Source organism: Macaca thibetana, chromosome 12, assembly GCF_024542745.1.
Source record: "Macaca thibetana thibetana isolate TM-01 chromosome 12, ASM2454274v1, whole genome shotgun sequence".
NCBI classification, from domain to species: domain Eukaryota; kingdom Metazoa; phylum Chordata; class Mammalia; order Primates; family Cercopithecidae; genus Macaca; species Macaca thibetana.
Genome location: NC_065589.1, coordinates 41,655,751 through 41,679,050, shown reverse-complemented (window position 1 = coordinate 41,679,050; position 23,300 = coordinate 41,655,751). Strand labels below are relative to the sequence as shown.

At 46.3% G+C, this 23,300-nt stretch overlaps 2 protein-coding genes across 6 annotated transcripts in view; one reads left to right on the top strand and one right to left on the bottom strand.

The window, feature by feature from the left end:
- PPIL3 (peptidylprolyl isomerase like 3) overlaps positions 1–23,300 on the bottom strand; it is a 448,181-nt gene that overhangs the window by 227,081 nt on the left and 197,800 nt on the right. The gene's annotated exons all lie outside the window — the stretch shown is intronic.
- CFLAR (CASP8 and FADD like apoptosis regulator) overlaps positions 19,914–23,300 on the top strand; it is a 57,181-nt gene continuing 53,794 nt past the window's right edge. For 2 of the 5 annotated variants that reach the window (XM_050750647.1, XM_050750654.1), the window contains exon 1: positions 19,915–20,424. The gene's annotated coding sequence lies outside the window, so the exon portion shown is untranslated. Of the gene's footprint in view, positions 20,425–21,660; positions 22,906–23,300 lie in introns of those variants that run through there. The other 3 variants (XM_050750651.1, XM_050750649.1, XM_050750648.1) reach the window with 3 other exon arrangements.

Genomic DNA, 23,300 nt, shown 5'->3' with positions numbered 1-23,300 from the left:
GAGAAGGAATGGAGGGAGGGAGTGAGGGAGCCCAGGCACAGACAGTGGTTCATGCCTGTAATCCCAGCACTTTGGGAGGCCGAGATGAGAGGAGCATTTGAGTCCAGGAGTTCAAGGTTTCAAGGTTATAGCGAGCCAACACTGCACTCCAGCCTGGGTGACAGAATAGGACTCTGTCTCTTAAAAAAAAAAGAAAAAAGAAAAGTCAGATAAAGAGTAACTGAGAAAATAAAAGCACAACAGGTTTTGAAAGAGTTTTATAATATGTATCTTTTCCATCCATGCACACCACCCTTTTTTTTTTTTTTTTTTTTTTTGAGATGGAGTCTCGCTCTGTCACCCAGGCTGGAGTGCAGTGGCACGATCTTGGCTCACTGCAACCTCCCCCTCCCGGGTTCAAGCTATTCTCCTGCCTCAGCCTCCTGAGCAGCTGGGACTACAGGTGCGCCCCACCATGCCCAGCTAATTTTTGTACTTTTTTTAGTAGAGACAGGGCTTCACCACGTGGGCCAGGCTGGTCTTGAACTCCTGATCTTGTGATCTGCCCACCTCAGCCTCCCAAAGTGCTGGGATTACAGTTGTGAGCCACCGCGCCTGGCCACTTACTAGAATTTTTAAACAAGGAGGAGTCAGGCGCATGCCTGTAATCCCAGCACTTTGAGAGGCGGAGCTGGGACGATTACCTGGGGTCAGGAGTTTGAGACCAGCCTGACCAATACGGTGAAATGCGGTCTCTACTAAAAACAAAAAGTTAGCCGGGCGTGGTGGCACACGCCTGTAATCCTAACTACTTGGGAGGCTGAGGCAGGAGAATCGATTGAATCTGGGAGGCAGAGATTGTCGTGAGCTGAGACTGTGCCATTGCACTCCAGCCTGGGCAAGAAAAGCGAAAACTCCGTCTCAAAAAAACAAAGAAAGAATTTTTAAGTAAGGAGAATTACTATTTCAATTTCGCATCTTGGCTATATTTTGATAAAGGAGATGCCTGTAAGAGTATAGCAATACAGCAACAATCTCCTGTCCCAAGCCAGGAATCGATCAGTGTTCCCCTCCCCATCTCCACCCCAATCTCAAGAGCCTTTTACTTCCCAACTAAACAACACAATTGGCAAATGAAGCCTGTGTGAAACTGTATCAAAAACCAATAAGAGAGTCTGCAGTGAACCAGTGTGTTATGCAGCCACTCTCATAAATGATTACTTGGCCTCTCATAGACTTCTCAGCAGAAGATGGACCTTTATATCCTGGTGGAAAAACTAACTTAATATTTCTGAGCATGCTCCACATTACATCATTATTTTCTGCCTTCCACTATCCTTTAAGGGCAATTAATTATTCTTGCTAAGGGGAATAAATAGCATAACAAAATGTATAATTCCAAAAAGTGACAAAAGCTAAAACAACAAAGTGGTTTTGCATATGCAGCCTTGGTTGAGATTGTAGTGGGTTGATTGGCCACATGATGAGAAATTTATTTCTGGAAAATTTTCACAGAAAAATGGGTAGGAATGGTGGTGGGGTCCATGTGGTATAGGTTCTGAGGTCTGGGGCAGAGAACATTTACCAAATAATGTCTAAAGAGAATGCTAACAGCCAAACCCAGAAAATCCTGTCCAAATGGATTATGCAAGTAAGATGGTGCAAGGACAAGAGCATAGATTCTAATTCAAGGGGATCATCAAGCCAGGCAGGCAAAGAAGAGAAATGGAACAACTCTGGACAGTAACTGGTAGGCCATCTGGGATGAAAGCTGGTGACAGCTGCTATTGTCTAGGACTGAATCCCTTGTGTTAGGGCTGGTCTGGTTCATTTAAAAAGTCTTAGCCAGGCATGGTGGCTCACACCTGTAATCTCAGGACTTTGGGAGACCAAGGCCAGAGGACTGCATGAGTCCTGGAGTCCAAGACCAGCCTGGGCAACATAGGGAGACCTTGTCTCTACAAAAAAATTAAAAATTAGCCAGGTATGATGGCATGTACCTTTAGTACTAGCTACTTAGGAAGCTGAGGTGGGAGGATTGCTTGAGCCCAGGAGGTCGAGGCTGCAGTGAGCCATGTTTGCACCACTACACTTGAACCTGGGCAACAGAACAAGACCCCATCTCAAAAAAGAAAAAAAATCTGGAATGGAGCAGACACTAAACTTCATATCCTGGCAAAATTCCAGAGATACTGTGTCTTTAGCTTAGTCCTTTCCTGTCCAAAGAGAAAGTTATGGGACAGATTGATAGGTCATTCATATCCAGGGCATATTATTGGTTTTAAGCAATTTGATTATCATGTTTGTTGGTGTAATTTTATTCATGTTTCTTGTACTTGGGGTTCATCAAGCTTCTTTTTTTATTATTTCAATAAGTTTTTGGGGAACAAGTGGTGTTTGGTTACATGAACAAGTTCTTTAGTGGTGATTTCTGAGATTTTGGTGTACCTATCACCTTAGCAGGGCACACTGTACCCAACACATAGTCTTTTATCCCTCACCTCCCTCTCACTCTTTTCCCCAAGTCCCCACAGTCCATTGTATCATTCTTATGCCTTTGTGTCCTCATAGCTTAGCTCCCACCTTTTTTTTTTTTTTTTTTTTTTTTTTTTTTGAGAAAAAGTCTCATTTGCTCTGTCACCCAGGCTGGAGTGCAGTGGTTCGATCTTGGCTCACTGCAACCCCCTCTCCCAAGTTCAAGTGATTCTCCTCCCTCAGCCTCCCCAGTAGCTGGGATTACAGGTGAGCACCACACACCCAGCTAATTTTTGTATTTTTAGTAGAGACTAGGTTTCGCCATGTTGGCCAGACTGGTCTCAAATTCCTGGCCTCAAGCGATCCGCCTGCCTTAACCTCCCAAAGTGCTGGGATTACAGGCATGAGCCGCTGTGCCCAGCCGCTTAGCTCCTACTTGTAAGTGAGAACATAATGACATTTGGTTTTCCATTCCTGCGCTACTTCACTTAGAATAATGGTTTCCAAATGCAAACTTTTTTTTTTTTTTCTGAGACTCACGCTCTGTTACCCAGGCTGGAGTGCAGTGGCATGATCTAGGCTCACTGCAACCCCTGCCTCTTGAGTTCAAGCGATTCTCCTGCCTCAGGTTCCCGAGCAGCTGGGATTACAGGCGCACACCACCATGTCCAGCTAATTTTTGTATTTCAGTAGAGACGGAGTTTCACCAAGTTGGCCAGGCTGGTCTTGAACTCCTGACCTCAAGTGATCCACCTGCCTCGGCCTCCCAAAGTGCTGGGATTGCAGGCATGAGCTACTGCACCTGGCTGCAAACTTTTATTAGCATTTGTTTTATTCTGAATTTATTCCCATGCCACAAGTTTTCGTTTTTGTTTCTTCAGTTTCTTTGAGATACCTTTTTCTTCAATTCAACTTCCTCTTCCGGTTAAAGAATAATTTGTTCTGGGCCGGGCGCGGTGGCTCAAGCCTGTAATCCCAGCACTTTGGGAGGCCTAGACGGGCGGATCACGAGGTCAGGAGATCGAGACCATCGTCGCTAACACAGTGAAACCCCGTCTCTACCAAAAAATACAAAAAAACTAGCTGGGTGAGGTGGCGGGCGCCTATAGTCCCAGCTACTCGGGAGGCTGAGGCAGGAGAATGGCGTAAATCCGGGAGGCAGAGCTTGCAGTGAGCTGAGATCCGGCCACTGCACTCCAGCCTGGGCGACACAGCGAGACTCCGTCTCAAAAAAAAAAAAAAAGAAAGAAAAAAAGAATAATTTGTTCTGGTCAGGTGTGGCAGCTCATGCCTGTAATCCCAACACTTTGGGAGGCCAAGGTGGGCGGATCACTTGAGGTCAGGAGTTTGAGACCAGCCTGGCCAACATGCTGAAAGCTCCTCTCTGCTAAAAATACAAAAATTAGCCGGGCATGGTGGCACTGGCCTGTAATCCCAGCTACTCAGGAGGCTGAGGAAGGAGAATCGCTTGAACCTGGGAGGCAGAGGTTGCAGTGAGCCGAGATGGCACCATTGCACTCCAGTCTGGGTGACAGGGCAAGACTCTGTCTCAAAAAAAAAAAAAAAAAAGAAGAAGAATTTGTTCTTTTCAGTAAGGATCATCTCGATGTGGCAGGCAGAGGTCACATATGGGTTATTCTGACCATGAGCTCTGTAAGTCCAGCAGTGCATCTTGGGTGCTTTGTTCACCTGGATAGGCTCAATGATCAGAGAATCTATATCCAAAACCAAAATTCAGCATTACCCTGCATTTTTAAGCATGTGCAGCAAAAATTCAGCACTCTTTTTGGGTCAGCAACCCTGTGTCTAGCCCCACTGTTTGGCCTGGGCACACCTACCAACTCCACCATTGTAACGTGGCTTCTACACGGTATTTTTATAAAGTGACATCTTTCAGATACTTGGTGGCTTCTCGTGTATGCCTACCCTTGATGGCCCAGATAATTTCACCCATATTCTTAAAAAAAACAAAGATTTGAACCTTTTGATTTGCATGATTTTGTGAAGTTTTCTAGGGCAAATGAATAGTGAACCATTTCTGCAGATCACCTCAAGCTGCTTAGAGGAAGCGAGCTCATTAAGTTTCTTTGATCAATGGGTTTGTTTTTGTCTAATTTGGAATTTTTCAGCCATTATTTCTTCAAGAATTTTTTCTTTTCTTTTTTTTCCTTTGAGACAGAGTCTTGCTGTGTTGCCCAAGCTGGAGTGTAGTGGCGCAATCTGGGCTCAATGCAACCTCTGCCTCCCAGGTTCAAGTGATTCTCCTGCCTCAGCCTCCTGAGTAGCTGGGATTACAGGCACCCGCCACCACATTTGGCTAATTTTTGTTTTTTGTTTTTTGTTTTTGTTTTTTTTTTTGAGACGGGGTCTCGCTCTGTCACCCAGGCTGGAGTGCAGTGGCCGGATCTCAGCTCACTGCAAGCTCCGCCTCCCGGGTTCACGCCATTCTCCTGCCTCAGCCTCCCGAGTAGCTGGGACTACAGGCGCCCGCCACCTCGCCCGGCTAGTTTTTTGTATTTTTTAGTAGAGACGGGGTTTCACCGGGTTAGCCAGGATGGTCTCGATCTCCTGACCTTGTGATCCACCCGTCTCGGCCTCCCAAAGTGCTGGGATTACAGGCTTGAGCCACCGCGCCCGGCCTTAATTTTTGTTATTTTTAAAATAGAGACAGGGTTTCGCCATGTTGGCCAGGCTGGTGTTAAACTCCTGACCTCAGGTGATCCACCCGTCTTGGCCTCCCAAAGTGCTGGGATTACAGGCATGAATGAGCCATAGCACCCAGCCTCTTCAAGTATTTTTTCTATCTCCCATCCCCTCCTTCAGCGAATTTAATTACACATATATTAGCCTCCCTGATACTGTGTTATGGTTTCACTATTTTTCTCTTTCAGTTTTTTTTTTGTTTTTCATTTTACTATTTTTTTTTTTTTTTTTTTTTTTTTTAGACGGAGTCTCGCTCTGTCGCTCAGGCTGGAGTGCAATGTCACAATCTTGGCTCACTGGAACCTCCACCTCTCAGGTTCAAGCGATTCTCCTGCCAGCCTCCTGAGTAGCTGGGTTTACAGGCGACCACCACCACACTGGGCTAATTTTTGTATTTTTAGTAGAGATGGGGTTTCGCCATGTTGGGCAGGCTGGTCTAGAACTCCTGACCTCAAGTGATCTGCCCACCTCAGCTTCCCAAAATGCTGGGATTACAGACGTGAGCCACCATGCATGGCCTCTGTATTTCATTTTAGATAATTTATATTGTGTGTCTTCATGGTCACTAATTTTTTCTTCAGTATCTAATCTGCTTTTAACCTCATGCAATGTATTCTTCACCTCAGACATTGTAGTTTGCATCTAGAAGTTTTTTTGTATGTGTTTTTTGGTGGTGGTTTGTTTTTGTAGAGATGAGTGTCTTGCCGGGCGCGGTGGCTCACGCCTGTAATCCCAGCACTTTGGGAGGCCGAGGCGGGCGGATCACAAGGTCAGGAGATCGAGACCACGGTGAAACCCCGTCTCTACTAAAAATACAAAAAATTAGCCGGGCGCGGTTGTGGGCGCCTGTAGTCCCAGCTACTCGGGAGGCTGAGGCAGGAGAATGGCGTGAACCCGGGAGGCGGAGCTTGCAGTGAGCCGAGATCGCGCCACTGCACTCCAGCCTGGGCGACAGAGCGAGACTCCGTCTCAAAAAAAAAAAAAAAAAAAGAGATGAGTGTCTTGCTATGTTGCCCAGGCTGGTCTTGAACTCCTGGCCTCAAGTGATTCCTGTCTTAGCCTCCCAAAGTGCTGGGGTTCCAGGCATGAGCCACCACATCTGGCCCATCTAGAGCTTTTTTTCTTTTTCAGAGACAGCGTCTCACTCTGTCACCCAGGCTGGAGTGGTGCAATGGCACAATCATAGCTCACTGTAGCCTTGAATTCCTGGCCTCAAGGAGTCCTTCTGTTTCAACCTCTTGAGTAGCGGAGAGTGTGTGCCACCGTGCCCAGTTAATTTTTTTATTTTCTAAAGATGAGGTCTCTGTTTATTGCCCAGGTTGATCTCAAACTCCTGGCCTCAAGCAATCCTCCCACCTTGGCCTCTCAAAGTGCTGGGATTACAGGCGTGAGCCACTGCATCTGGCCCCATCTATAGTTTTAATATGAGTCTTTATATCTTCCGTATCTGAACTTAACATGCTCAGTCTTTCCTCTATCTTATTGAAATATGGCTATAGAATCTGTTTTAGTATCCCTATGTACTAATTATTTTGCTTGTTTGTTTTTGTTTGTTTGTTTGTTTTACCTCACCTCAAAAGCCAAGGCAAATATACTAATTCTATTACCTATGGCATTTCTGGGTATAATTCTATTGATTGATTGATTGTTATTTTTCTCATAGGAGTGATCTTTTCCTGGTTCTTTGTTCTTTTGTAATTTTTTTTAAGAGATGGAGTCTTGCTACTTGCCCACGGTAGAATGCAGGTAGATATTTTGTCTACGCGGTTTTTTAATCGTTTCAGGCAGGAGGGTACTCCAGTCCCTGTTACTCCAGCTACCAGAGCAGAACATGTAAATTCACTAGAACCACAAATAGTTGTGTATACTTCATTTAGGCTTTTCCACATTCTTAGATTTACATGGCCTTACATGTGCAAAGAATAAAGCAGTCAGAGTGCAGTGGCTCACACCTGTAATCCCAGCACTTTGGGAGGCCAAGGCAGGAGGATTGCTTGAGCCCAGGAATCCAAGACCAGCCTGGGCAACATAGTGAGACCCTGTCTCTACAAATAATAAAAAATTAGTTGGGCATGGCGGCACGTGCCTGTAGCCCCATCTACTGAGGATTGCTTGAGCCTGGGAGGTCTAGATGTCAGTGAGCCATGATCATGCTACTACACTCTAGCCTGAGCAACAGTGGGAGCCCCTGTCTCAAAAACCAAACAAACAAAATAGATTAATCAGGGGGATAAAAATAAAAAGTAAAAAAAAATTAATATACAATCACATAGGAGGTGCAAAGCACCTCCCTGATAAACGTCTTCCAAGTAGAATGTATGTTAATTTTTATTGAACATCAGAGAATATATTTTTCTTTGGATATGGTATTTTTGACTAATATTTGCACAGAAATTGTTCATATTTCTGCCCCCCCAAAAAACCTCAAGATAGTATTTTTAAGTAAAATTATGTGCTTGAAAAGTCTTACATTGTGTCCCAAATACAATTGGTGGAATACAGAATCATGTGTAGATATTTTTCCAACTTTTTATTTTCAAACCTGAAAACCAGGCTGGGTGTGGTGGCTCATGCCTGTAATCCCAGGACTTTGAGAGTCTTAGGTGAGCAGATCACACGAGGCCAGGAGTTCAAGACCAGCCTGGCCAACATGGCAAAATCTTGTCTCTACTAAAAATACACAAATTAGCTGGGCATGGTAGTGCACGCCTGTAGTCCCAGCTACTCCGGAGACTGAGGCATGAGAATTGCTTGAACCCAGGAGGTGGAGGTTGCAGTCAGCTGATATGCCAATGCATTCCAACCTGGGTGACAGAGAGACTTTGTCTCAAACAAAACAAAACTCAAACAAGACAAAACAAAACCTGAAAACCAGAAAATTTAAAGAATATACATATACCCTTTACCTACAGACACCAATTGTTAACATTTAGCCACAAGTACTTTATCTCTCTAGACACACACACACACACACACACACACACACACTTTGCTGAATCATTGACAGTAATGTGCAGACACCATGATATTTTACCCCTAGATTCTTCAGTGTGTGTTTTCCATGAACAAAGACATTCTCCTACATGATCACAATATCACTATCATACCTGCAGTAGACTGAATGTTTCCCCCTGAAACTCATGTTGAAACCTAATCCCCAGTGTGATGGCATTTGGAGGTGAGGCCTTTGGGAGGCGAATAGGTCATGAGGGTGGAATCCTCATGAATGGGATTAGTGCCCTTATAAAAGAGATCATAGAGAGCTCCCTTGTCCCTTCTACCATATGAGGGCACAGTGAGAAGATGACCACATCTATGAACCAGAAATCAGGCCCTCACCACACTCTGAATCTGCCAGTGATCTTGGATTTCCCAGCTCCAGAAGTGTGAGAGATAAATTTCTGTTGTTTATAAGCTACCCAGTCTATGTTATTTTATCATATCAGCCCAAATGAATTAAGACAATATCCATGAAATTTAACATACACAATAGTATCTAATGTATGGGCTATACCAAAATTCCCATTTACCTGTAACTGATATTTATCCTCTTATCTCCAAAATAACTCTTCTCTGCCAGTCATGGTGGCTCATGCCTATAATCCCAGCACTTTGGGAGGCTGAGGCGGCTGGATCACTTTGAGGTCAGGAGTTCGAGACAAGCCTGGCCAACATGAAGAAACTCCATCTCTACTACAAATACAAAAAATTAGCCAGGCGTGGTGGCAGGTGCCTGTAATCTCAGCTACTTGGGAGTCTGAGGCAGGAGAAACACTTGAACCCGAGAGGTGGAGGTTGCAGTGAGCTGAGTATGTGCCACTGCACTCTAGCCTGGGCAACAAGAGCGAAACCCCATCTCAAAAACGAAAACAAAACCCTCTTCTTCCTTTTATGCCCCTAATAGTTATGGGCCCTCCCCAAAGCTAAACCAATGCTCTCACCAAAGCAAAGCATGCCCAATTCTTCATAAACTTGACCTACCATCACTACACATAGTATTCCATTTATTCTTACACAAGAAGGTCTTCACTATCTCTATTATAAGAAAAATTAGGTTCAGAGAGATTCATTAACTTGGCTATAGTCACACAGATATTTATTAAGTCTCAGAGTCAAAATTTGAACTCAGATCTCTGACTTCACAGCCGATGTTCTTTCTGCTACACCACACTGTCTACTGTATTAAATCTATATTACTTTTTTTTTTTTTTTTCTGAGACAGGGTCTTGCTCTGTCTTTCGGGCTGGAGTGTAGTGGTGCAATCACAGCTCACTGTAGCCTTGATCTTCCGAGCTCAGGCGATCTTCCCAGCTCAACCTCCCAAGTAGCTAGGACGACAGGCTCATGCCACTATGCCCAGCCAAATCTATGTTACTCTGACTAATGGAGATCACAAGGCTTTTGTTTTATTTAAATGAGACTTTCATTTATTTTATTTTATTTTATTTTATTTTATTTTGAGACAGAGTCTCGCTCTATTGCCCAGGCTGAAGTGCAATGACTGAATCTCAGCTCACTGCAAGCTCTGCCTCCCGGGTTCACACCATTCTCCTGCCTCAGCCTCCCGAGTAGCTGAGACTACAGGCGCCCGCCACTTTGCCCAGCTAGTTTTTTGTATTTTTTAGTAGAGACGGGCTTTCACCGTGTTAGCCAGGATGGTCTCGATCTCCTGACCTCGTGATCCACCCATCTCGGCCTCCCAAAGTGCTGGGATTATAGGCTTGAGCCACCGCGCCCAGCCAAGACTTGCATTTATTACTTACACAGTGATTAATAAGCATACAAGTTTTAGTGTTTTCTCTGTTAATTCTTAGTAGTCTACATTCTAGGATCAGTTTGAGGGTACAGCTAGTTTTGTTCTTAGAGACACCCTCAGAACCTAGAATGACGCCTGACACTTAGTAAGTACTCAACGAATGTCTACTGGATAAATGCATGAATTAGAATAGCTCGATGTTTTCTTTTTTTTTTTTTTTTTTTTTTTTTTTTTTTTTTTTTGAGACGGAGTCTCGCTCTGTCACCCAGGCTGGAGTGCAGTATCTCAGCTCATAGCTCCGACTCGAAAGTAACTGGGACTACAGGCGCCTGCACCTACAAAAGTAGAGACGGGGTTTCACTGTTTTCAAATCTCCTGACCTTTCTCCGCCCCCAGCCTCCCAAGTGCTGGGGGCTGTAAATGTTTTCAAATTCATTGTAAGAAGTTGATCAAACAGGAATTTACTCTGCTGCACTTTTTTTTTTTGAGACAGGGTCTCATTGTGTTGCCCAGGCAGGAGTGCAGTGGTGCAATCATGGCTCACTGCAGCCCCAACCTCCCGGGCTCAGATGATCCTCCCACCTCAGCCTCCCAAGTAGCTGGAACCACACGCTCGAGCCACCACACCTGACTAATTTTTGTAATTTTTGTAGAGACAGAGTCTTGCCATTTTACCCAGGCTATTCTGCTGCATTTTTAACATTTTCAACTTCATTTAGACCATCACCTCCTCTCACTCAATCTTGCCATTACGCTTTTGCTCAATTTTCAGACCCAGCATTACTCTCAAATCCTCCTTCTGCAATTCCAGCTTGAAGTCTTCCTTTTGCTCTCATCTTTAACCTATAAGCAACATTTTTATTATACATTATATTTTACATTGTTCTTATTGCAGAATTTATTATTTTGCATAAATAATGATCAAAGGCAATATTTTCCCAGTTATTTGGTATCATCATTTAAGTGAATCTTCCAGATAACTCAAGTCTATAAGAATTAAACCTTTTAAAAATTTGAATCTTCTTTCACAAAAAGCCTTCTAAAATGCATTAAATATTTTTCTCCCTCTTAAAACAGCATGCACAGAACATTTTAAACCTTTTTCTGACTCAACCTCTGACCAAAAGCATCTGTGATCGCACTGGTCCATGGCAGAGATGCCATGACAGAAAATGATTTTTCTGTCATTTTCATCACATATTATTTTGCTTCATTCATCACCAGCGGCCACTTCTTATTCCTGATCCAGCTCTGGAAGCTCCTTCCTAATTCTCAGCTCATTATAATGTAGGAAACCAGCCAAAGGAACTTGTTAACATTTGTGATGAAAATAACTAGACCCCAAGGATCTTCCAAACAAACTGAGTTAGTTTAGTGACACCTTTTTTGTACATGCAAATGCCTCTTTTTCTTTTTTCTTCTTTTTTTTTGATGGAGTCTTGCTCTTGTCGCCCAGGCTGAATTGCGATGGCGCCATCTTGGCTCACTAAAATCTCTGCCGCCTGGGTTCAAGCGATTTTCCTGCCTCAGCCTCCCGAGTAGCTGGGATTACAGGCACACATCACCATGCCTGGCTAATTTTTTTATATTTTTAATAGAGACAGGGATTCACCATGTTGGCCAGGCTGGTCTCAAACTCCCAATCTTAGGTGATCCGCCCGCCTCAGCCTCCCCAAGTGCTGTGATTACAGGCACCTCTTTTTCTTAATAATCCCTAATTCTTGGCTAGGTTGTTGGGTAAAAATTATCTCCTGATAAACAAGGCATTACCTTTTATATATTATCAATAAAATTATATGTATAAATACATGGAAATGCATGCATAGTATTGCATTATTCAATAAGGGTTTTACAGCTCAATGTCCCTTTTAGGAATTCCTTGAGGACAAAGACTCTATTTCGTTTTTATCTTTTTCTTTTCTTTTCTTTTTTTTTTTGAGCCAGTCTCCCAGGCCAGTGCAATCTTAGCTCACTGCAACCTCCACCTCCCAGGTTCAAGCAATTCTTCTGCCTCAGCCTCCGGAGTAGCTGGGAATACAGGCATGAACCACCACATTCAGCTAATTTTTCTATTTTTAGTAGATGGTTTCGCCATGTTGGCCAGGCTGGTCTCAAATTCCTGACCTGAAGTGATCTGCCCGCCTTGGCCTCCCACAGTGTTGGGATTACAGGCGTGAGCCACTGCATCTGGCCTCTATTTCTTTGTGTAGTACTTGGCACATAGTAGGAGCTCAAAAATGTTTGCCAATGAATGGATATTATAGCGTAGCCTTCTGGTGTGACATAAGTTATTTTTTAAATTTATTTGCTAGATTATGCAACAAAGCAAGACCCTTTCTCTACAAAAATTAAAAATATTAGCCAAACACCATAGCATATCCCTGTAGTCCCAGGTTCTCAGAAGGCTGAGACAGGAGGATTGCTTGAGGCCAGAAGTTTGAGGCTGCAGTGAGGTATGATCATACCACTGCACTCCAGCTTGGGTGACACAGTAAGACTCCATCTCTGAAAAATAAAAATGAATAAATGGCCGGGCATGGTGGCTCATGCTTGTAATCTCAGCACTTTGGGAGGCCGAGGTGGGTAGATCACCTGAGGTCAGGAGTTCAAGATCAGCCTGACCAACATGGTGAAACACTATCTCTACTAAAAATACAAAAAGTTAGCTGGACATGGTGGTGGAGGCTGAGGCAGCAGAATTGCTTGAACCCAAGAGGTGGAGGTTGCAGTGAGCAGAGATTGTGCCATTGCATTCCAGCCTTGGCAACGGGAGCAAAACTCCATCTCAAAAATAAATACATAATAAAAATAAAATAAAATAAAGTATTTGCTCACTTGCACTTAACCATGGGGGGAAAGTTTTGGGAAAAGGTGAAATGGAAGTTGTCAACATAACTTCTAAGCTCCAAGTGTAGGACCTTTGCTTTTTCCTTCCACTATATTCCCAGAGGCTAGATCAATGCCTAGTACATAGTATTTAATTTATTTAGCACCTGCTATATGCCAGGCATCTTATTCAGAGACAGGGTCTCACTCTGTTACCCAGGCTGGAGTGCAGTAGTGTGATCACAGCTTACTGCAGCCTTGAACTCCCGGGCTCAAGCAATATGCTCGCCTTGGCCTCCCGGACTACAGGTGCTTACTACCACACTGAGCTGATTTTTAAAAATTATGTTTGTGGAGACAAGGCCTCATTATGTTGCCCAGACTGGTCTTGAACTCTTGGCCTCAAGTGTTCCTCCCACCTCAGCCTCCCAAAGTGCTGGGATTACAGGCATAAGCCACCTTGCCTGGCCATGCCAGGCATATGCTAAAGATTAATTTGTGGCCGGGCGCGGTGGCTCAAGCCTGTAATCCCAGCACTTTGGGAGGCCGAGACAGGCGGATCACGAGGTCAGGAGTTCGAGACCATCCTGGCTAACACGGTGAAACCCCGTCTCTACTAAAAAATACAAAAAACTAGCCGGGCGAGGTGGCGGGCGCCTGTAGTCCCGGCTACTCGGGAGGCTGAGGCAGGAGAATGGCGTAAAAACCCGGGAGGCAGAGCTTGCAGTGAGCTGAGATCCCGCCACTGCACTCCAGCCTGGGCGACACAGCGAGACTCCGTCTCAAAAAAAAAAAAAAAAAAAAAAAAAAAAGATTAATTTGTGTACTCATTCTATGAGGTTGGGACTATTACTGTCATTCCCTTTTTACAGATGAGAAAATTGAGGCACAGCCGGGCGCGGTGGCTCACGCCTGTAATCCCAGCACTTTGGGAGGCCGAGGCGGGCGGATCACAAGGTCAGGAGATCGAGACCACGGTGAAACCCCGTCTCTACTAAAAATACAAAAAATTAGCCGGGCGCGGTTGTGGGCGCCTGTAGTCCCAGCTACTCGGGAGGCTGAGGCAGGAGAATGGCGTGAACCCGGGAGGCGGAGCTTGCAGTGAGCCGAGATCGCGCCACTGCACTCCAGCCTGGGCGACAGAGCGAGACTCCGTCTCAAAAAAAAAAAAAAAAGAGAAAATTGAGGCACAAAGAGGAAACTTACCGAGAAGTTCACTCTGCTAGTGAGAGGTAGAGCTGGAATGCAAACCCAGAACTAGTTCCAGAGGCAGTACTATTAATTCTTATGTAATAGTGCCAGTTATATTTCTGGAAATGACTTAGTTAACTACTAATTTCTGCATCTTGCTTTGCTTGTGAAGTCTGTTGCTACAAATCTACAGTTGACTATTTCTATACAAACCCAGCTGTCTTAGTCTGTTTTGTGTTGCTATAAAAGAATACCTGAGACTGGGTAGTTCATAAAGTAAAGAGGTTTATTTCACTCGTGGTTCTGCAGGCTGTACAAGAAGGCATCTGCTTGACTTCTGGTGAAAGCTTCAGGTTGCTTCCACCCGTGGTGGAAGGCAAAAGCCTTCTCTCATGGTGAGAGAAGAAGAAACAGAGAAAAAGGGGAAAGTGCCAGGCTCTGTTTAACAAGCAGCTCTTGTGGGAATTAATAGAAGAAAAACTCCCTCACCGCTAAGGGAAGGCATTAATCTATTCATGAGGTATCCGCCCCCATGACCCAAATACCTCCCATGAGGCCCACCTCCAACACTGGGGATCAAATTTCAACCGAAGTTTAGAGGGGACAAATATCCAAACCATAGCACCAGCATATTAGAATTAGGTGTTTATTTATTCTTCTCAAGAATGTTTTCTTTTTTTTTTTTTTAATCGAGACCGTGCTGGCCAACATGGTGAAACCCTGTCTCTACTAAAAATATAAAAATTATGGCTGGGCGCGGTGGCTCACGCCTGTAATCCCAGCACTTTGGGAGGCCGAGGTGGGTGAATCACAAGGTTAGGAGTTCAAGACAAGCCTGGCCAACATGGTGAAACCCCGTCTCTACTAAAAATACAAAAAATTAGCTGAGTGTAGTGGCAGGCGCCTGTAATTCCAGCTACTAGGGAGGCTGAGGCAGGAGAATCGCTTGAACCCAGGAGGCAGAGATTGCAGTGAGCTGAGATCACGCCACTGCACTCCAGCCTGGGTAAAAAAGTGAGACTGTCTCAGAAAAAAAAAATTAGCTGGTCATGCTGGCACGCGCCTGTAGTCCCAGCTACTCAGGAGGCTGAGGCAGGAGAATTGCTTGAACCTGGGAGGCGGAGGTTGCAGTGAGCTGAGATCATGCCACTGCAATCCAGCCTGGTGACAAAGTGAGACTCCATCCAAAAAAAAAAAAAAGAATGTATTCTTTTTAAACTAAGTTTATTTATTTATTTATATATATTTTTTGAGACAGGGTTTCACTCTGTCATCGAAGCTGGAGTGCAGTGCTGTGCTCATGGTTTACTGCAACCTCAACCTCCCTGGCTCAAGTGATCCTCCCACTTCAGCCTCTTGAGTAGCTGGGATCACATACATGCATCACTACACCTGGCTAATTTTTAAATTTTTTTGTAGAGACAGGCTCTCCCTATATTGCCTCGGCTGATCTTGAACACCTGGGTTCAAGTGTTCCTTCTGCCTTGGCTTCCCAAAGTGCTGGGATTATAGGCATGAGCCACCATGCCCAGCCAAGAATATATTCTCATAGAATGTCAGAGGAGTTGAGGCGGGATGTGTGACTAAGAGAGTAGATATAAAGTCATTGCTGTGGCTATTAATTCTCTACTTCCCAAGTCACCCACTGTGATATAAGGAAAAGCATTAGATAAATTCTTGGCATCCTGTCCTAGTTCTGTCACTAGCTAGTTGTGAGATTTCTCAATTTATTAACTCACTTTAAGCCTCAGATTCTTCATCTGAAAATTGGGTCGTGGTTGAGGGAGTGAGATAATGTTTGGATTAGATCAGTTGTTCTGAACTGAACTGTATGTTGAAATCATACAGGGAGCTTTAAAAACTACTAATCCCTGAGTCTCACTCTCAGAGATTTTGATATAATTAGTCTGGAATGGTACCTGGCCACTGAGGTTTTTGAAGCTCCTTGGGGACAGTCTAACGTGCAGCCAAGGTTTACCACCAGTGAATTTGACGAAAACGTGAACATTTGTTGCTACTTTGTGAAGTGTGGAAAGAGAAAGTCAGAGAAGCTTAAGCAATACTGCCCTTGGACCCAGGCACTCAGGGTCCTGTTGTGGGCCCTGATTTAGAAGGGCCTTGCTCCAGCTCTTCTTGGGCTGTGCCCTTCCCTCAGTTGGGGAGAATGATCAGAGGTGGGAGGAGTCTGCAAGGTCAAGAGGACATGCCCACACTGAGACCCTCTGTTTAAAACCCTCTTTGGGGCTGGGTGTGGTGACTCTCATCTGTAATTCCAGCACTTTGGGAGGCCAAGGCAGGCAGATCACTTGAGGCCAGGAGTTCAAGACCAGCCTGGTCTTGACCTCGTCCTGACCTTGTCTCTACTAAAAATACAAAAATCAGCCGGATATGGTGGTGCGCGCCTGTAATCCCAGCTACTTGGGAGGCTGAGGCAGGAGAATCACTTGGGCCTGAGAGGCAGATGTTGCAGTGAGCCAGGATTGCACCACTACACTCCAGCCTGGGCGACACAGCGAGACTACGTCTCAAAAAAACAAAAACAAAAAACCCTCTTTGGGTACCCAAGACCTGATGTTCTCTACTCAAAGAGCCCTGAGCCTCCCACCAGGGCCTACATTGGCCTCTTCCCCAAGTCCATACCCCAGGGACAAACTGTGCTGCAAGTATGCACATCCCTAAGCCCAAGGGGTGGCTGATTGTAAGAGGATGTAAATGGAAAGTGGACTGCAGGTGGGAGTGTCAACATAGGTGTATAGTCATTCTTTGAGGGCTGCTGAAGCCAAAGGATGAGGATGGCACAGGGGTAGGGGGTTAAATGCCTGCCCCTACTGGTTTGCCAAATGGGATGACAATATGGGCTTCCAATGTGAGCCAGAAAAAGCCCTCAGGGAATGACATATGGATATGCTGGGTTAGAAGTCATACTGGTGTGTGTTGAAGTGGTGAGAATCAGTGGGCATGCAAGGTGGGCCTGGGGTAAATCCACTGTGATGGTTCTACTGACAACCAGAAATGGCTTTCACTTGGGATAGGGTGCGTTGGAGGTGGTGATGGAGGTGCTAAGCTAGGTGTTCTTGAATAGTAGTTTCCAAATTAAGGACAGGTGCTGATCTGTAATAAAATTTTCTTGGTGTACTGAAAAGATAAGAAAGGCCAAGAGCAGCGGCGGTCATGCCTGTAATCCCAGTGCTTTGAAAGACCTAGGCAGGAGGATCGCTTGAGGCAAGTTCAAAACCAGCCTGGGGCCAGGTGCGGTGGCTGAAGCCTGTAATCCCAGCACTTTGGGAGGCTGAGGCAGGCGGATCACGAGGTCAGGAGATCGAGACCATCCTGGCTAACACGGTGAAACCCCGTCTCTACTAAAAAATACAAAAAACTAGCCGGGCGAGGTGGCGGGCGCCTGTAGTCCCAGCTACTCTGGAGGCTGAGGCAGGAGAATGGCGTAAACCCGGGAGGCGGAGCTTGCAGTGAGCTGAGATCTGGCCACTGCACTCCAGCCTGGGCAACAGAGCAGACTGTCCAAAAAAAAAACAAAAAACAAAAAACAAAACCAGCCTGGGCAGCATAGCAAGACTTCCCCCAACCCACGACCTCCACTTCTACTATATATAGTGTATATATATGAACACGATACATATACTATATAGTATATACATATATACATATATATACACACACATATGTGTGTGTGTGTGTATATATATGTATTTTTTTGAGATGGAGTCTCGCTCTGTCTCCCAGGAGTGTAGTGGCATAATCTAGGCTCGCTGCAACCTCTGCCTCCTGGGTTCAAGCAATTGTCTGCCTTAGCCTCCTGAGTAGCTGGGATTACAGGCGCCCACCATCACACCCAGTTAATTTTTTGTATTTTTAGTAGAAATGGGGTTTCACTATCTTGGCCAGGCTGGTCTTGAACTCCTGACCTCGTGATCCACCCGCCTCGGCCTCCCAAAGTGCTGAGATTACAGGCGTGAGCCATTGCGCCCGGCCACAAATTTTTTTTTTTTTTTTTTTTTGAGACGGAGTCTCGCTCTGTCGCCCAGGCTGGAGTGCAGTGGCCGGATCTCAGCTCACTGCAAGCTCCGCCTCCCGGGTTCACGCCATTCTCCTGCCTCAGCCTCCCGAGTAGCTGGGACTACAGGCGCCCGCCACCTCGCCCGGCTAGTTTTTTGTATTTTTTAGTAGAGACGGGTTTCACCGTGTTAGCCAGGATGGTTTTTTGTATTTTTTTAGTAGAGACGGGGTTTCACCGTGTTAGCCAGGATGGTCTCGATCTCCTGACCTCGTGATCCGCCCGTCTCGGCCTCCCAAAGTGCTGGGATTACAGGCTTGAGCCACCGTGCCTGGCCTGAAAATTTTTTAAAAATTAGTTGGGCATGGTGGCACCTGTAGTGGCACACCTAGCATGGTGGCATGCTAGGACCTCTAGTCCTAGCTACTCAGGAGGCTGAGGCAGAAGGATCCCTTGAACTCAGGAGGCAGGAGGTTAAGGCTGCAGTGAGCTGTGAGCAGGTCACTGCACTCCAGCCTGGAGTGAGACCCTTTCTCAAAAACAAACAAAAAACCAAACTTGGATAACTGACAAACAGTTTAGTATTTAATTACATGGAAAAACCAACAAAACAAGACAATTATTAACTCCAGAAAAAACTAAAAGTTGTGTGGGAAAGGAAAAGTAATCATAGTTTGGTACATAACTTGGCTGTGACTACCGTTTACATGATTATAATAGCATATGTACTGAAGATTAATCAAAATCAGAATGTAACTATCTTGGGAAGATGGAGACATTAAAAAAAAAAAGGTTGGGGGTGAATATGGGGTGAAAGTAATGGAGAAAAAGAGCTAAAGTCTCCTCTTGTGTCTCAGCACTCCACCCAAGGTAGAGCCTCTGAATGGAAGAAGGACTTTGCCACCTCTCCACCACACTTCCCCAGGATTTAGCTTCAGCATCAGGTAGCTAGGGGCAAGATGAGAAACGCTGACATGCTGGTCTCTGACTGGGAGCTGTGGGAAGACAGAGGTTCTTAGTTGCAGCCGTCTGGAGTGGAGTCTGTCTTGCTGCACAAAGGGAGAGGTTTGGTTTAAATACCACAAACTCTCACATTCTGATGCAAGAATTTTTATAGATTTTTTGGAATACATGTTTCTTCATTTGCTGTTTGCCCTTAGGACCATTTCAGAGGCTTAAAATAGTTAATGGTTGTTTGTTGTTTTAAATAATTTTCAGTTTCACTAGGGGTGAATCCTGAGCTCTTCATGCCGTCCTGCAGTTAGTCTCTCTTGGTATTATTCTTCACCTTTCCTGTGAGTTTAAAATTATTTCAAGAAAAGTTAAAGCTTTTTAAGAATCACAATAAAGTAGATAGATAATAGGAATAAATAAAAACGTAGCGGGGCGCGGTGACTGACGCCTGTAATCCCAGCACTTTGGGAGGCCGAGGCGGGCGAGGATCACTTGAGGCCAGGAGTTGGAGACCAGCCTAGCCAACATGGTGAAACCCTAAAATTAGTCGGGCATGATGGCCTGTGCCTGTGGTCCCAGCTACTCGGGTGGCTGAGGGGGTTGGATGGCTTGGGCGCAGGAAGTCCAGGCTGCAGTGAGCCGTGATGGCGCCACTGCCTTCTAGCCTCGGCGACAGCGCGAGACCCTGTCTCAAGAAGGAAAACAAAAAACAACATACACACAAAAAAACCACAAAGTGCGTTCACGTTTGCTATGACTCCCAGACATCAAATCATAAACACTCGCGCCGGGCGCGGTGGCTCACGCCTGTAATCCCAGCAGTTTGGGAGGCCGAGGCGAGCGGATCACAAGGTCAGGAGTTCGAGACCATCCTGGCCAACAGTGAAACCCCGTCTCTAATAAACACAAAAATTAGCCGGGAGTGGTGGTGCGCGCCTGTAGTTCCAGCTACTCGGGGGGCTGAGGCAAGAGAATAGCTTGAACTAGGGAGGCGGATGTTGCAGTGAGCTGAAATTGCGCCACTGCACTCCAGCCTGGGCCGCAGAGTGAGACTCCGTCTCAAAAAAGAAGAAAGCAAGCAAGCAAAAAAAAAAAAAAAAAAAAAAAAAAAAAAAAACCCAAAAAACCTCGCAGTGTTTACTCCTAACGCGTGGAACTTGTGTCGACATCCACCCTCGGTTACTGCATACTCAGTCACACAAGCCAAAGCAGGAAACAGCGAGTTGGCAGCCTCACCGACGAGTCTCAACTAAAAAGGACTCCCGGAGCTAGGGATGGGGACTCGGCCTAACACAGTGAGTGCCGGCTATTGGACTTTTGTCCTGTGACAGCTGAGGCAAAGCCCAGGGCTATCCAAAGACCACGGGAGGGGGTGTGGGAGAGAAGCGCTGCCAACAGCCATCGCCCAGCACCGAGTCCGCTTCCAGGCTTTCGGTTTCTTTGCCTCCATCTTGCGAGCGTCTTTCGGGCGTCTAGGGGAGCTAAGGCTGAGGTGTCAGCGGCAGGAGAGTCCGGCCGCGACAGGACGGTACGTGCCCCACGCTCTACCCCCCGCCGGCGGCGCCGGAGCTGTCCCAGACCCCAAGCCCCGACGCCCGGCCCTGAGTCAGCGTTGCAGCAGGCCCTGAGCCGCCGCGCGCCCACGCGCCCACGTCCCGCTCCTGCCGCTCCTCACAGCCCTGCGCTCCGGGAAACTGCAGGTGGCCGGCAGTGGCCAGGGGATGGCGGGGGCGCTTCTGGAACCTGACTCAGTTTTGTAGATTTCTTATCTCGGTTGTTTACCGCGGGCTGAGCGGAATGCCCCCGCTTCCGCTTCCGCCCCGCTCCGAAACCCCGAACCCTTTCTACTGGCAACTCCGCCCCGGATTCCCAAAAAGGGGCGACCTGGGCCACTGCGGTCCGAGCTTCACCCCAATGGACCTGAGAGACCGGAAGTAAACCTTGGCTAACTCTAGCCGCCCCCTGCAGCCGCAACCGCAGAGGCCCACCCGCGAGCTTCAGTGGCGGGTCCTCAGCGTTGTGTAAACTTTGCTTAAAATGATCTTGAGAGTTCAATTCTTGGAGTGAACTGTTGAGAAGATCTGGCACTTTTCCTTTCGAAAGTTGTTGGGAACGTGGACTTTCCCAACAGTTGTGTGTGCGTTCGACCTCACTCAGTGGGAGCCGCCGCCCTGTAGGGAATTTAACAATAGCCTAGTCAGGGCTGTTATTTTCCAGAGCAGTTTAATATCTATTTTGCCCAAGTGCAAGGAAAGCTTGCTTTGGAAAAGCTGGGAATGCCTGACTGAAGAAACGTTTTTAGAGCCTTTTAAAATGAACCTGTTTCTGCCATTTTTCCACCGCTTCAAAAGGACTGGGAAATGTAAAATGACTTCAAGATGTTCTTACTTGAGAGTGTCCGGATTTGGACAGAAGGCCATGTTCTTTTAATATTAACAGTGGCACGCAGTAGAACAAAGGCCACTGAAATTCAGAATTAGTTTTTGGCTCCACGGAGTGGGAAGTAAATTCAAGGACGCCAGAGGTCTTGCGAATGTTTTAATTGGTTGACATTTGAAATTTGTTCTTAAGCAATGAGGGGTGAAACCAGTAGGGGGTTAGCATATAGCATAAGTAAAGCGTTTTGAATATCAACAAACTGCAATAATCTAGAACTGAGAGCGGGCTCTGGAAGGTTTGACCTGCTTTAGAGAGAGATTTCAGATAAGAAGAACGGAGTTTTTGGCCCTTTTCGGGTTGGTGATTCCCCTAAATAACCTTACAAAAGTTTTGTTTAACAAAAAACCTGGCTCGAGCTCCAAGATCTTTTTTTTTTTTTTTTTTTTTTTGAGACAGAGTTTCACTGTTGTTGCCCATGCTGGATTGCAATGGCACGGATCTCTGCTCACCGCAACCTCCGCCTCTCGGGTTCAAGCAATTCTCCTGCCTCAGCCTCTCAAGTTGCTGAGATTACAGGGATGCACCACCATGCCCTTAATTTTGTATTTTTAGTAGAGACGGGGTTTCTCCATATTGATCAGGCTGGTCTCGAACTCCCGACCTCAGGTGATCCGCCCGTCTCGGCCACCCAAAGTGCTAGGATTACAGGCGTGAGCCACCGCGCCCGGCCCAACTCCAAGATCTAAACAAAAAAGACTGGGTCGAAAGGGAGTTTTGAATGTTTACTGTTTGCTTTACATACATTTAATGTTTGTAAATGTTTGCTTTACATACATTTTCTTGTTTTGTTAATACTTGTTTTACTTACAGCTTTTGGGTCAAATGTCCTCGTTAAAATGGCTTTCTCTAGCGACTTTATGTTTTACGTTTCTGTTTGTAACTGACATTTGACCTCCTTACTTGCTTCCTTACACCGGTTACTTGCTTCCTTATACTTGCTTGCTTCCTTGTACCGGTTTCCAAGGTGAAGCCATTTGCAGGGTCGCTGGGTTTCCCCCTACCCCCGACAGTCTTGCATGACCCGGGGTGGGCGGGATTACGTGCAGTTTTTTGAGCCTTGGGCTGGGGGCCTCCAGGAAGCTGAAACGGAAATTGCCTAGGCCCCTGGGGCATCGGAGGTCCTACCGCAGCTCCTAGTAGGTGGTGGGGGCGCACCGGCGGTCCCCACTCAGTCCTGGTGGGGCCGCACGTAACTGTCCTGAGATATGCATAAGCCCTTTGACCACGCATGGAGAATATCACCACCCAGAGACACGCGAGTGGTCCTGTGCAAGTTTCAACTGCGCGGGGGCGGGGAATTCCGCAGACAGGATTCGAGAATTTATGTCTTGTAACATTTCAGCCGGTGGGCGGCGGGGATTAGGCGTGAAGCGGTTCAGTAGGCAGAGGTTTTCGGACGCCCTCCGGCGAAGCCACCTGTTGATATATTTGACTTTCTGTCCTCGTTCCTCATCCCATCTGGAGCATTTCCAATTCTGCTTTTGCGGAGCAGCAGGTCTGAGCTTGTCCGGCGAGGGTGGGAGTTGGTCCCGGCGGAGATCCAGTGGGAAGAGCCGACGGCTGCCCGGGCGTGAGTAGATGAGAATCCTGCCCGATCCCCGCCCCGGGGCTGGTGTCACCCTGGGCTCCTGAGACGTTGGGGCACTGTCCCCCGATACTGGCAGAAAAGGATTGAGTCCTCGCTTTTGGCCCTAGGTCTCCTCCTTGAGCCTCCAGTGGACTCACAACCCTCCGAGGCATATTGCTCTTTCAAATACCAGGAATGGACTCTGGGGAATGGGGCACCCTTGAAGTCTGATTATTTCTTCCCTGTAGAGCCCCAGGGGCTAATTAAACTCGTGTTTATGGACTCCAATGCCTCCTTGCCTTTAATTCAGTATAATCCTACCAACATTTATTGAGCTTCTCTGGGCCAGGTAGAGTTCTGGGTGCCGAGGACATAGAAATGGATCTAAACTTGGTTCT